Raw genomic sequence first — 13,140 nt, forward strand, 5'->3', positions numbered from 1 at the left:
GAAAAGTACACACAGAATGAGAAGTACTATATAGAATCTGTTTGTCAGTAATACAAATATCCCTTTCCTGTTCTTCATCTGTGCTGTCAATAAAGCTTGATTCGCTGTGAAAAAATATGAACATAATAAAATGGTTAATATATTTGGCATTGGTGCAGTAAACCATTTTGCTCTCTTTTGTAAGCTATATTTACTATACTATACTACGTTAAATGATCCATATTAGGTTGTGGTGGTGACGAGTTATCAAATCCTTACTTTTTTTTGGTTTTTTATTGCCTCGCCTGGACTGACACACACACACACGTCACAGACTAATTATTATGATTGAGATGTGTGTCTAAGCATTTCAATATGAATTGTATGTGAGTAGAATGTCTATACTGACTATAATGTGCATTGGCTATCTGTCCTCCTTAGACACTGTCTCTGTGTAGGTAGACTGAGAGCCCCAAAGAAAGGTACTGCTATTTGTTTAGATAACATTGTATGTTTCTTTCACACCTAAATGGAGATGTAGTGATAATCATGTCGAGAAAGTGACAAGGGAAGCGGCACAGAAATGATTTTGCATGTAAAATGATTAGATTTTCACTTCTCATATCTTTCCTTCATGCCACTTTAACATGAGAATAGGCTACCGCAGAGGTTGGTAAATGTGGACAGGGTAAGTCATTGACAGAGCTCAAAACGTAAGAGAGAGCACTGTCATCACCCGCTCTGTCTCAAGATCTTTTCAGCATATCCTGTTTCACCTTGGCTTTCATAAAGGACAATATCATGTAGTCAGTCAGTGAAACAGTCAATCAGTGAAACAGTCATTCGGTTTGTGAAACAGTCAGTCAGTGAAACAGTCATTCAGTCAGTCAGTGAAACAGTCAGTCAGTCAGTCAGTCAGTGAAACAGTCAGTCAGTGAAACATTCAGTCAGTAGAGTCAGTCAGTCACTAAAACAGTCGGTCAGTCAGTGAAACAGTCGGTCAGTAAAACAGTCAGTCAATGAAACAGTCAGTCAGTAAAACAGTCGGTCAGTCAGTGAAACAGTCGGTCAGTAAAACAGTCAGTCAATGAAACAGTCAGTCAGTAAAACAGTCGGTCAGTCAGTGAAACAGTCGGTCAGTAAAACAGTCAGTCAATGAAACAGTCAGTCAGTAAAACAGTCGGTCAGTCAGTGAAACAGTCAGTCAGTCAGTAAAACAGTCGGTCAGTCAGTCAGTCAGTGAAACAGTCGGTCAGACAGTCAGTCAGTCAGTCAGTGAAACAGTCGGTCAGTCAGTGAAACAGTCGGTCAGTCAGTGAAACAGTCAGTCACATTGAGATGTCCTTGACTTAGGGCAGTCTTAAGAGAGATAGAGAGAGAGAGGGAAGTGTTTTAAGTAGTCTGTCCATCAGTAACTTACTGGACAGGATAGTGTCTGTGACGGCTGTGCTAAAATGAGAGAGAGAAGAAAATAGAGAAAAAGAGATTCCTATGCCAATAAAGCCCCTTAAATTTTAATTGAATTGAAAGAGAGAGAGAGGCAACAGGCCACATAAAGTAGCCACATTGTGCTTGTGTTTGAAGGAGAGAGTGGTATAACGAAGTCGTTGTAGACTTGGCAGATATTATCTTCAAGGTCTTGACACCTCCCTGTTGTTCCCATGTTCCGGTCCCCCTCCCATCTCCTCCTCCTTCCTCTTTTTGAACTAACTTACATTTTTATACAATCTCAGCATCCCAAATGGCACCCTATTCCCTATTTATAGAGGAAATAGGATGGAGTGCCATTTGTGATGCAGTTCTTATCATCCCCGGCTTCTCATTAACTGATTCATCCCCTCTCTCCTCCCATGTACCTCTTCCCCAGGTCCTTGTTGTTATTAAAAGATAATGTGTTCTTAGTTAGTTACTAAATAAATGAAGGGTTCATAATTGATACCATTCTTTTTCAAATACATATAACAAAAATATAAAACTGAACATGTAAAGTGTTGGTCCCATGTTTCATGAGCTGAAATAAAAGATCCCAGAAATGTTCCGTATGCACAAAAAGCTTATTTCTCTCAAATGTTATGCACACATTTGTTTACATCCCTGTTAGTGAGAATTTCTCCCTTGCCAATGATAATCCATCCACCTGACAGGTGTGGCATATCAAGAAGCTGACTAAACAGCATGATCATTACACGGGTGCACCTTGTGCTGGGGACAATAAAAGGCCACTCTAAAATTAGCAGTTTTGTAACACAACACAATGCCACAGATGTCTCAAGTTTTGAGGGAGGGTGCAATTGGCATGCTGACTGCAGGAATGTCCACCAGAGCTGTTTCTCTATTATAAGCCGCCTCCGATTTCATTCTGGAGAATTTGGCAGTACTTCCAACCGGCCTCACAACCACAGACCACGTGTATGGTGTTGTGTGGGTGAGCGGTTTGCTGATGTCAACGTTGTGAACACAGTACCCCATGGTGGCGGTGGGGTCATGGTATGGGAAGGCATACGCAACGGACATCGAACACAATTGCATTTTATTGATGGCAATTTGAATGCACAAAAAACCCATGATGAGATCCTGAGGCCCACTCTGACCAACAGATGCATATCTGTATTTACAGTTATGTGAAATCCATAGATTAGGACAAAATGCATTTATAGTGAGCTAATGCATGTACACACTACATGATCAAAAGTATGTGGACACAGACCAATATTCCTCCTCCACCAAACTTTATAGTTGGCACTATGCATTGGGTCAGGTAGCGTTCTCCTGGTATCCGCCAAACCCAGATTCGTCCGTCAAACTGCCAGATGGTGAACCGTGATTCATCACTCCAGAGAATGCATTTCCACTGCTCCAGAGTCCAATGGCAGCAAGCTTTACACCACTCCAGCCGACGCTTGTCATTCCGCATGGTGATCTTAGGCTTGTGTGCGGCTGCTCTGCCATGGAAACCCATTTCAAGAAGCTCCTGACAAACAGTCATTGTGCTGACGTTGCTTCCAGAGGCAGTTTGGAACTCTGTAGTGAATGTTGCAACCGAGGACAGACAGTTTTTACATGCTTCATCACTCAGTGGTCCCATTCTGTGAGCTTGTGTGGCCTTCATCACTGGGGCCAAGCTTCCTACCATCCAGGACCTCTATACCAGGCGGTGTCAGAGGAAGGTCCTAACAATTGTCAAAGACTCCAGCCACCCTAGTCATAGACTGTTCTCTCTGCTACCGCACGGCAAGCGCTACCGGAGCGCCAAGTCTAGGTCCAAGAGGCTTCTAAACACCTTCTACCCCCCAAGCCATAAGACTCCTGTACTTCTAGTCAAATGGCTACCCAGACTATTTGCAGTGACCCCCCCTCACACCACTGCTACTCTCTGTTGTCATCTATGCATAGTCACTTTAATAACTCTACCTACATGTACATACTATCTCAAATAACATTGACTCTGTACCAGTACCCCCCTGTATATAGTCTCGCTATTGTTATTTCACTGCTGCTCTTTAATTACTTGTTACTTTTATCGCTTATTCTTATCTGTATTTTTTTAAACTGCTTTGTTGGTTAGGGGCTTGTAAGTAAGCATTTCACTCTAAGGTTGTATTTGGCGCATGTGACTAATAAAATTTGATTTGATTTAGTGCAAACTATTTAATTTTACTGGTGTAAAGATCACAGGTCTCCCTCAACTCAGGTAAAAAATATATGTATGTATCGCTATTTTCACTTCCCTACTCAAAGTTTACCAAAGTAACCCTCTTATGTCTCTCTTTATGTAGTGTTGTGTTGCCTCTCTTGTCGTGATGTGTGTTTTGTCCTATATTTATATATTTTTAATTTTTTTCATCCCAGCCCCGTCCCCGCAGGAGGCCTTTTGCCTTTTGGTGGGCCGTCATTGTAAATAAGAATTTGTTCTTAACTGACTCCGCTAGTTAATAAAGGTTAAATAAAAACATTTTAAAACCTCTCTCTGGCTGGCCTGGGTTCCATCCTCTGCTTTCCCTCCGCGGAGTCTTGTCCAATCTGCTCTTCTTCACCTGGCTGTCAGCGGCAGCTCAACAATCCCCAACCCGTTCTCTCAATCGACCCACACCCCCAATCTACTCATGCACGCACACTCACATACAGACTCATACATACACACAGTCCATCTCTCGCCTTACCTTTCCTTGGCCTCTATTTCTTACATCTCTCAGAGAAAATGACAATTTTCGTGGTATTGCTTTGCGCACCGACTTTACTGAACTCTGGAGAAAACTAACATTGTCGCTGGGTGAGTACAACTGACAATGTGCTCTGCCCTCCATTAGACATTGTGTCTGCGGGAACTAGCTATTTTCCACTCGGTCCACTCGTCCAAGTGCCGATGCATTTGTGTCATGATGTGAACAGTACACACTTGTGTCACTACCAAAGTCTAATTGTTTTAAAATGACTGTTTTGTATTGTCTGGAAACTCACTTGTAGAATTCGCTTGAGGTAGGTCTCTTAAAAAAGAGAAGCCGTGCAAGGTTAAGAGGTGCCTAGTTATTCTTATTTTGTTTTAGATCAGGTAACATGTAACCTAACCCTGGCCCTGATATGCAATGTCTCCAAACCCCCTCTGATTTTAAATCTAGATCTGGTCTTGGTATTTTTCATTTAAATGTACGCAGCCTGTTGTCTAAAACTGATGGAGTCCGGATTTGGGCTAAATCAACTGATGCTGATGTAATTGTGTTTTCTGAAACCTGGCTCAGCGAGTCTGTTCTTGATAAGGATATTTGTTGTGTATTGCGCTCGATGTGTATTGCACATTGTAATTATTGCACTGATCGAGTTTGGTGGGGGTGTGGCTATTAATGTAAAGACTAAATTCCTTGCAAAGACTGACACTATTTATAAACAGTTGGAATTTCTTGCTTTGAATCTTGAGGTTTCAAAGGTTCCCTCTATAACTGTGATTGGCTGTTATAGACACCCCCCCTCTGCTCTCTATAACTGTGATTGGCTGTTATATACCCCCCTGTACATTTTCTTCTTCTCTGATGCACCTTATGTCTAAACTTCTTTACAGTGAAATGATCTTGATGTCTGATGTATTGTAATTCTATGAGTTGATTAACTCACCCACCTGCCCAAATCTCAAACGTCCAGAGAAATATACCCTTCTTGACTTGATATTGACAAATGTTCCACATAAATATTCTGCGGTTTGTGTTTTCTGTACTGATTCAAGTGACCATTGTGCTGTTGTTGCTGGTAGAAATATTAAGGTTCCTAAGACAAACCAACGCTTTATTCGTAAGAGACATTTTAAGAGGTTTAATTTCTTTCATGATTTGTTTTATTTTGACTGGAGCAAGATTGAGCTTATTCCTGATGTGGAAACTGCCTGGGTCCGGCAAAATTAAGGCAGTTATACAATTTAAAAAACATTACAATACATTCATAACAGATTTCACAACACACTAAGTGGGCTAACACACTATGGGGTGGCAGGTAGGTAGCCTAGTGTTTAGAGCATTGAACTAGTAACCGAAAGGTTGCAAGATCGAATCCCCGAGCTGACAAGATAAAAATCTGTCATTCTGCCGCTGAACAAGGCTGTTAACCCAGTGTTCCTAGGCTGTCATTGAAAATAAGAATTTGTTCTGAACTGACTTGCCTAGTTAAATAAAAAAAATAATACTTTTTTTTTTAAGTGTGTGCCCTCAGGCCCCTATTCCACTACCACATATCTACAACACGGAGTTAAAGGGCAGGATAATCTGTGTTTTTCTTCTGAGCTGTCTTGTATTATTCACAACCGTAATCTAGCCTGGGCTAAAGCAAGGAAATCATGTTCTGATGCTGATTGGCTTCTTTTTAGGCAGCTACGAAATAACTGTTCTTCTCTTCTCAGGAAGACCAAGTCTGAATATTTTATGTCTGTTACCACTGATAACCTGAATGATCCTAGAAAGTTTTGGAAGGCTATTAAGTCTATGTCTGGTAACAGTAATGTTATTGAAATACCACCATGTGTATTGAAGGACTCTTGCTGTATATGACAAAACTGAAATGCTGAATTGTTTCAATGAGCAACTTTGTGTCATCTGGTAGGCTGTTTGATTCAGTGTCCTCTGTCTCTGTACAACCCTGTGTGGATGAACCGGTGAGATCCAGTCCAATTTTTAGCTTTTTACCTTTCTCAGTGTAGCAGGTACATAATGCACTGAAATCCTTAGATCAGAAAAAGGCTGCAGGTCCTGCAATCTCCTGATCACTGCTTCTTAAAACTGCAAACTGATTTCATAGCTGAACCACTTACATATCTGTTCAATTTAACCCTGGGATGTAATGAAATTCCAAGGATCTGGAAATCAGCATTTGTCCTACCACATTTAAAAAGGGGAGATCCAACTCTATTAAATCATTATAGGCCAATCTCAAAGCTATAACCCCTGGTGAAAATACTTGAAACCCTTCTTAGTAAAAAGCTAAAATCGTTTTTATACACTAACTCTATTTTATCAATGTACCAATCGGTATTCAGCAAGAAGCATATTACAATTACAGCAGCCATGGAGGTTTTAAATGATATCACTGAAGACATTGACAAAAAAACAGCACTGTCTCACTTTTTATTGATCTCTCTAAGGCTTTTGATACATCACGCAATACTGAGGCAGAGATTATTGAGCGTAGTTCTTTCAGAGCATGCAGCTGAATGTTTTTTTTGGCACTATTGATTAGAGCCTGTAAGTAAGCATTTCACTGTAAGGTCTACACCTATGATATTCGGCGCACGTGACAAATAAACTTTGATTTGATTTGATTTGCTAACTATCTGTCTGATAGAACTCAGTGCACTCAATTTGATGGGCTCACGTCTGTTAAATTGTCTGTTTGTAATGCTGTGCCCCAGGGCTCTGTACTTGGTCCCCTCTTATTCACGATTTATATAAATAATTTACTTCCCTTTTATGCTGATAATGCTGTTATGCATTTCACGGTAAGGTCTACACTTGTTGTATTCAGCATATGTGACAAATATAGTTTGATTTGATTTATTGTTGTGCCTCGTCTCTCACAAATGCTTTCCAGAACTTGCAAACTGCTTTTTATACTGTTCAACATACCTTGTGTCAATTGAAGCTCATCCTCAATGCTGACAAAACTAAACTAATGGGTGTTTTCTAAAGCAAGAAATAGACCTGTGAACCTTTCACCTATTACTACCTGTCAGGGCAATGAGATTGAGGCTGTAACCTCATAAATATCTTGGAATTTTAATTGATGACGGCCTCTCTTAAATTGCATATTCAACAACTTACAAAGAATTGTAAGCTGAAGTTCGAATTTTATTTTAGGAATATTTTAGGAAGGCCTGTTTTTCTTTTGAAGCCAGAAGGAGGCTAGTATCAGCTACATTTATGCCTATGCTAGACTATGGTGATATTTTATATATGAATGCTTCTGTTCAGTGTTTGAGATCAATTGACACCATTTTCCATTGAGCATTGAGATTTATTTTAAACCGCAAAACCCTTATGCACCACTGCACTTTGTATACCAGGGTTGGCTGGACTTCTCTAGTCACTCGTAGGCTCAGTTACTGGTATACTTTTATTTACAAAGCCATTTTGGGTTTACTACCATTTTATTTGGCCATTTTTATTGTTCAGAAATGTGGTGGTTACTCTCCTCTTTCGCAGGACTTTATCCTGCTAACTGTTCCAAATGTCCGAACTGAATTTGGTAAAAGGGCTTTTATGTACTCTGCGCCATCAGCTTGGAACGCATTACAAAATAGTTTTAAACTGGAAGAATGTCCTGATTGGTGTTTTTAAATCATTGATGAAGGATTTTTAGACTGATTCCTTGACTTGTCAATGTTTTTTTAATTTTCTGTTTTATGATGTTGTTATACTCCTGTGATTTCCATGGTTTTTACTAGATTACTTGTAGTTTTTCATGTTGTCTGTCTGTAATTGTGTAATGGCTTGGTGCTGCCTATCTTGGCCAGGACGCTCTTGAAAAAGAGATTTCAAATCTCAATGAGCACTTACTGGTTAAATAAAGGTAAAAAATATATATATAATAATAATAATTCCTACCTTGCTTTCAACAGTTAAATGAAATAGGTTTAGATGTCCTTATCTTCATCATTCTAATGACATCCATGAATAATATAGGACTAGAATTAGATGCAGAAGGCTTTCTTCACCAAGATTAAATGGTTATGGGTCTGAATAAATAACTGCTGTAGCCTACCGCCGTCACGCGTTCACTCTTCTTTCAAACTACCCGTGAGTTCTATTGGCTGCTGTATTTAACATTCAGCATAAAATAATGTCCAGCAAGCTATTCTAGTCTAGCTTTTCCTGCGTAGGATTCCAATAGCTAAAGGGTGTTTTCTGAGGAGAGGCCAGCGGAGCACAGGTGCGTGCATATTGCGCAAGAGACAGAGGTTTATTATGCATAACCCGTGTATGTATATATATATATATATATATATATATATATATATATATATATAGAGAGAGAGAGAGAGGGCTATATATCAATCTAGAACAGGATTATCTATTTTGGATGCAATTTGAATGGATTTGATAGAGAGAAAGACTGCGAGAGACACTACACCAGCAAATAATAAGATCTGGTCCATTGCATTGCTCAGACCTGTTGACCCAACTCAATCACCAACCTGTGTCTTATGTTCTGGTTGAGGTGTTCTCCTCATTAAACAGTAACTGGCTGGTTGAGGTGTTCTCCTCATTAAACAGTAACTGGCTGGTTGAGGTGTTCTCCTCATTAAACAGTAACTGGCTGGTTGAGGTGTTCTCCTCATTAAACAGTAACTGGCTGGTTGAGGTGTTCTCCTCATTAAACAGTAACTGGCTGGTTGAGGTGTTCTCCTCATTAAACTACTGGCTGGTTGAGGTGTTCTCCTCATTAAACAGTAACTGGCTGGTTGAGGTGTTCTCCTCATTAAACAGTAACTGGCTGGTTGAGGTGTTCTCCTCATTAAACAGTAACTGGCTGGTTGAGGTGTTCTCCTCATTAAACAGTAACTGGCTGGTTGAGGTGTTCTCCTCATTAAACAGTAACTGGCTGGTTGAGGTGTTCTCCTCATTAAACAGTAACTGGCTGGTTGAGGTGTTCTCCTCATTAAACAGTAACTGGCTGGTTGAGGTGTTCTCCTCATTAAACAGTAACTGGCTGGTTGAGGTGTTCTCCTCATTAAACAGTAACTGGCTGGTTGAGGTGTTCTCCTCATTAAACAGTAACTGGCTGGTTGAGGTGTTCTCCTCATTAAACAGTAACTGGCTGGTTGAGGTGTTCTCCTCATTAAACAGTAACTGGCTGGTTGAGGTGTTCTCCTCATTAAACAGTAACTGGCTGGTTGAGGTGTTCTCCTCATTAAACAGTAACTGGCTGGTTGAGGTGTTCTCCTCATTAAACAGTAACTGGCTGGTTGAGGTGTTCTCCTCATTAAACAGTAACTGGCTGGTTGAGGTGTTCTCCTCATTAAACAGTAACTGGCTGGTTGAGGTGTTCTCCTCATTAAACAGTAACTGGTGTAGTCTGGTAGTTGTGCCATTTTAGCTAACCCTAGTCGGCAGGTGTTACTACAATGTGCTACAGTCATGTATGTAAAAACACTACAGTGAATACTATAGTATACCACAGCCATGTCCACAAAAACACTACAGTGAATACTATAGTATATACATATAGTAATACTACAGTATTTAGACAATAGTATACTAAAGTATTTTTTCCATGTGTGTAAACTTTACAACAACGCTGTGTCACATTCCATTTACATCAAATTATGTGTATGTTACGTTCTGTGTACATTATGTTCTGAGTATGTTCCATTCCGTGTGTGTTCCATTCTGGGTGTGTTCCATTCTGTCTGTGTTCCATTCTGTGTGTGTTTCATTCTGTGTGTGTTCCATTCTGTGTGTGTTCCATTCTGTATGTGTTCCATCCTGTGTCTGTTCCATTCTGTGTGTGTTCCATTCTGTGTGTGTTCCATTCTGTGTGTGTTCCATTCTTCGTGTGTTCCATTCTTTGTGTGTGTTCCATTCATTCAAATTCTGTGTGCTTTACGTTCTTGGTCAGTAGCAGTGAACAGTCCAATACAGTGGCTTGCGTAAGTATTCACCCCCTTGGCATTTTACCTATTTTGTTGCCTTACAACCTGGATTTTTGGGGGGTTTGTATAATTTGATTTACACAACATGCCTACCACTTTGAAGATGCAAAATATTTTTTATTGTGAAACAAACAAGAAATAAGACAAAAAACAGAGTACTTGAATGTGCATAACTATTCACCCCCCCAAAGTCAATACTTTGTAGAGCCACCTTTTGCAGAAAATACAGCTACAAGTCTCTTGGGGTATGTCTCTATAAGCTTGGCACATCTAGCCACTGAGATTTTTGCCCATTCTTCAAGACAAAACTGCTCCAGCTCCTTCAAGTTGGATGGGTTCCAGTGATTTACAGCAATTCTAAGTCATACCACAGATTCTCAATTGGATTGAGGTCTGGGCTTTGACTAGGCCATTTCAAGACATTGAAATGTTTCCCCTTAAACCACTCGAGTGTTGCTTTAGCAGTATGCTTAGGGCCATTGTCCTGCTGGAAGGTGAACCTCCATCCCATTCTCAAATCTCTGGAAGACTGAAACAGGTTTCCCTCAATAATTTCCCTGTATTTCGTGCCATCCATCATTCCTTCAATTCTGAACAGTTTCCCAGTCCCTGCTGATGAAGAAAATCCCCACAGCATGATGCTGCCACCACCATGCTTCACTGTGGGGATGGTATTCTCGGGGTGATGAGAGGTGTTGGGTTTGCACCAGACATAGCATTTTCCTTAATGGCCAAAAAGCTCAATTTTAGTCTCATCTGACCAGAGTACCTACTTTCATATGTTTGGGCAGTCTCCCACATGCCCTTTGGTGAACACCAAACGTGTTTGCTTATTTTTTTCTTTAAGCAATGCTTTTTTTCTGGACACTCTTCCGTAAAGCAAGCTCTGTGGAGTGTACGGCTTAAAGTGGTCCTATGGACAGATGCTCCAGCTCTGCAGCTCCTTCAGGGTTATCTTTGGTACCTTTGTTGCCTCTCTGATTAATGCCCTCCTTGCCTGATCCATGAGTTTTGGTGAGCGACCCTCTATTGGCAGGTTTGTTGTGGTGCCATATTCTTTCCATTTTTAAACAATGGTTTTAATGGTGCTCCGTGGGATGTTCTAAGTTTCGCATATTCTTTTATAACCCAACCCTGATCTGTACTTCTCCACAACTTTGTCCCTGACCTGTTTGGAGAGCTCCTTGGTCATCGAGGTGCTGCTTGCTTGGTGGTGCCCCTTTGCTTAGTTAGACTCTGGGGGCCTTTCAGAACAGGTGTTATATATATATATATATATATATATATATATATATATATATATATATATATATATATATATATATGTATATGTATATATGTATATATATGTATATGTATATATGTATATATATGTATATGTATATGTATATATGTATATGTATATATATATATAAATGTATATGTATATGTATATATATATGTATATATATATACATATATATATACATATATATACATATATATATACATATATATACATATTTATATACATATATATACATATTTATATACATATATATACATATATATATATATATGTATATAAATATATGTATATATGTATGTATATATGTATATATGTATATGTATATGTATATATATGTATATGTATATATATATATATATATATGTATATATATATATATATGTATATGTATATGTATATATGTATATGTATATATATATATAAATGTATATATATATATATATACTGAGATTATGTGACAGATCATGCAACACTTAGATTGCACATTGGTGGACCTTATTTAACTAATTATGTGACTTCTGAAGGTAATTGGTTGCACCAGATCTTATTTAGGGGCTTCATAGCAAAGGGGTTGAATTCATATGCATGCACATCTTTTCTGTATTTTTTTTAAAGATTAAAGTTATTTTTTTCATTTCACTTCACCAATTAGGACTATTTTGTGTACGTCCATTACATTAAATCCAAATAAAAATAATTTTATATTACAGGTTGTAATGCAACAAAATAGGAAAAATGCTAAGGGGGATGAATACTTTTGCAAGGCACTGTATGAGTACAGAATGTTCCCTCTTTTTGAATCTTTCTCATTCCTCTATGTCCAATCATTTGCTTTCTGACTAGACTCCTAGCATCCCTGACAAAGGCAGCAGCAGAAAGGTCTGCTAGCTGAACTACTGTATATTGAAATCAATAAATGTAAAGACTAAGCGTGTGTACCCTCTACTTCGATGCTCTCTCTTCTTCTGTATATTCACACCGTACGGTCTCTTCACACCGTACGGACTCATCACACCTACACAGTCTCATCACACCGTACAGTCTCATCACAATGTACAGTCTCATCACACCAGTCTTCCATTCAGACCGTACAGTCTCATCACACCGTACAGTCTCATCACACCGTACAGTCTCATCACACTGTACAGTCTCATCACACTGTACAGTCTCATCACAACGTACAGTCTCATCACAATGTACAGTCTCATCACACTGTACAGTCTCATCACACCAGTCTTCCATTCAGACCGTACAGTCTCATCACACCGTACAGTCTCATCACACCGTACAGTCTCATCACACTGTACAGTCTCATCACACCGTAAAGTCTCATCACACCGTGCAGTTTCATCACACCAGAGGTGGATCCAATATTCTACAGTTCACCTACAGTATATATGATAGATAGGATTATTATTCTACAGGCCTGTTCTGTCTTGTATTGAAGGCCATACATGTATGTTGATCAAATGTAATCTCTGGGTACCTGACCCAAGCAACATGTTGGTTTGCAGCCCTGAAGTGTGTGTGTGTGCGTGCATGCTTATATATTCTGATCAGCAGCTGAAGGAGTGTGTAGAGTTGCTTGTAGCATACCAATGCTATTGTCATGTCAGATGTACTAGTCTGTCAATGCAGAGAGTCCGTGGGCTCATGGACAGATAAAGCTGGAGAGTTCTAAAACTGAAATGCACTCGAGGTTGGAAATCTAAGAGGAGAATCAAGGTGTTAGTCCCAAATGTCACCA

The sequence above is a fragment of the Salmo salar genome, chromosome ssa22, assembly GCF_905237065.1.
Source record: "Salmo salar chromosome ssa22, Ssal_v3.1, whole genome shotgun sequence".
NCBI lineage: Eukaryota > Metazoa > Chordata > Actinopteri > Salmoniformes > Salmonidae > Salmo > Salmo salar.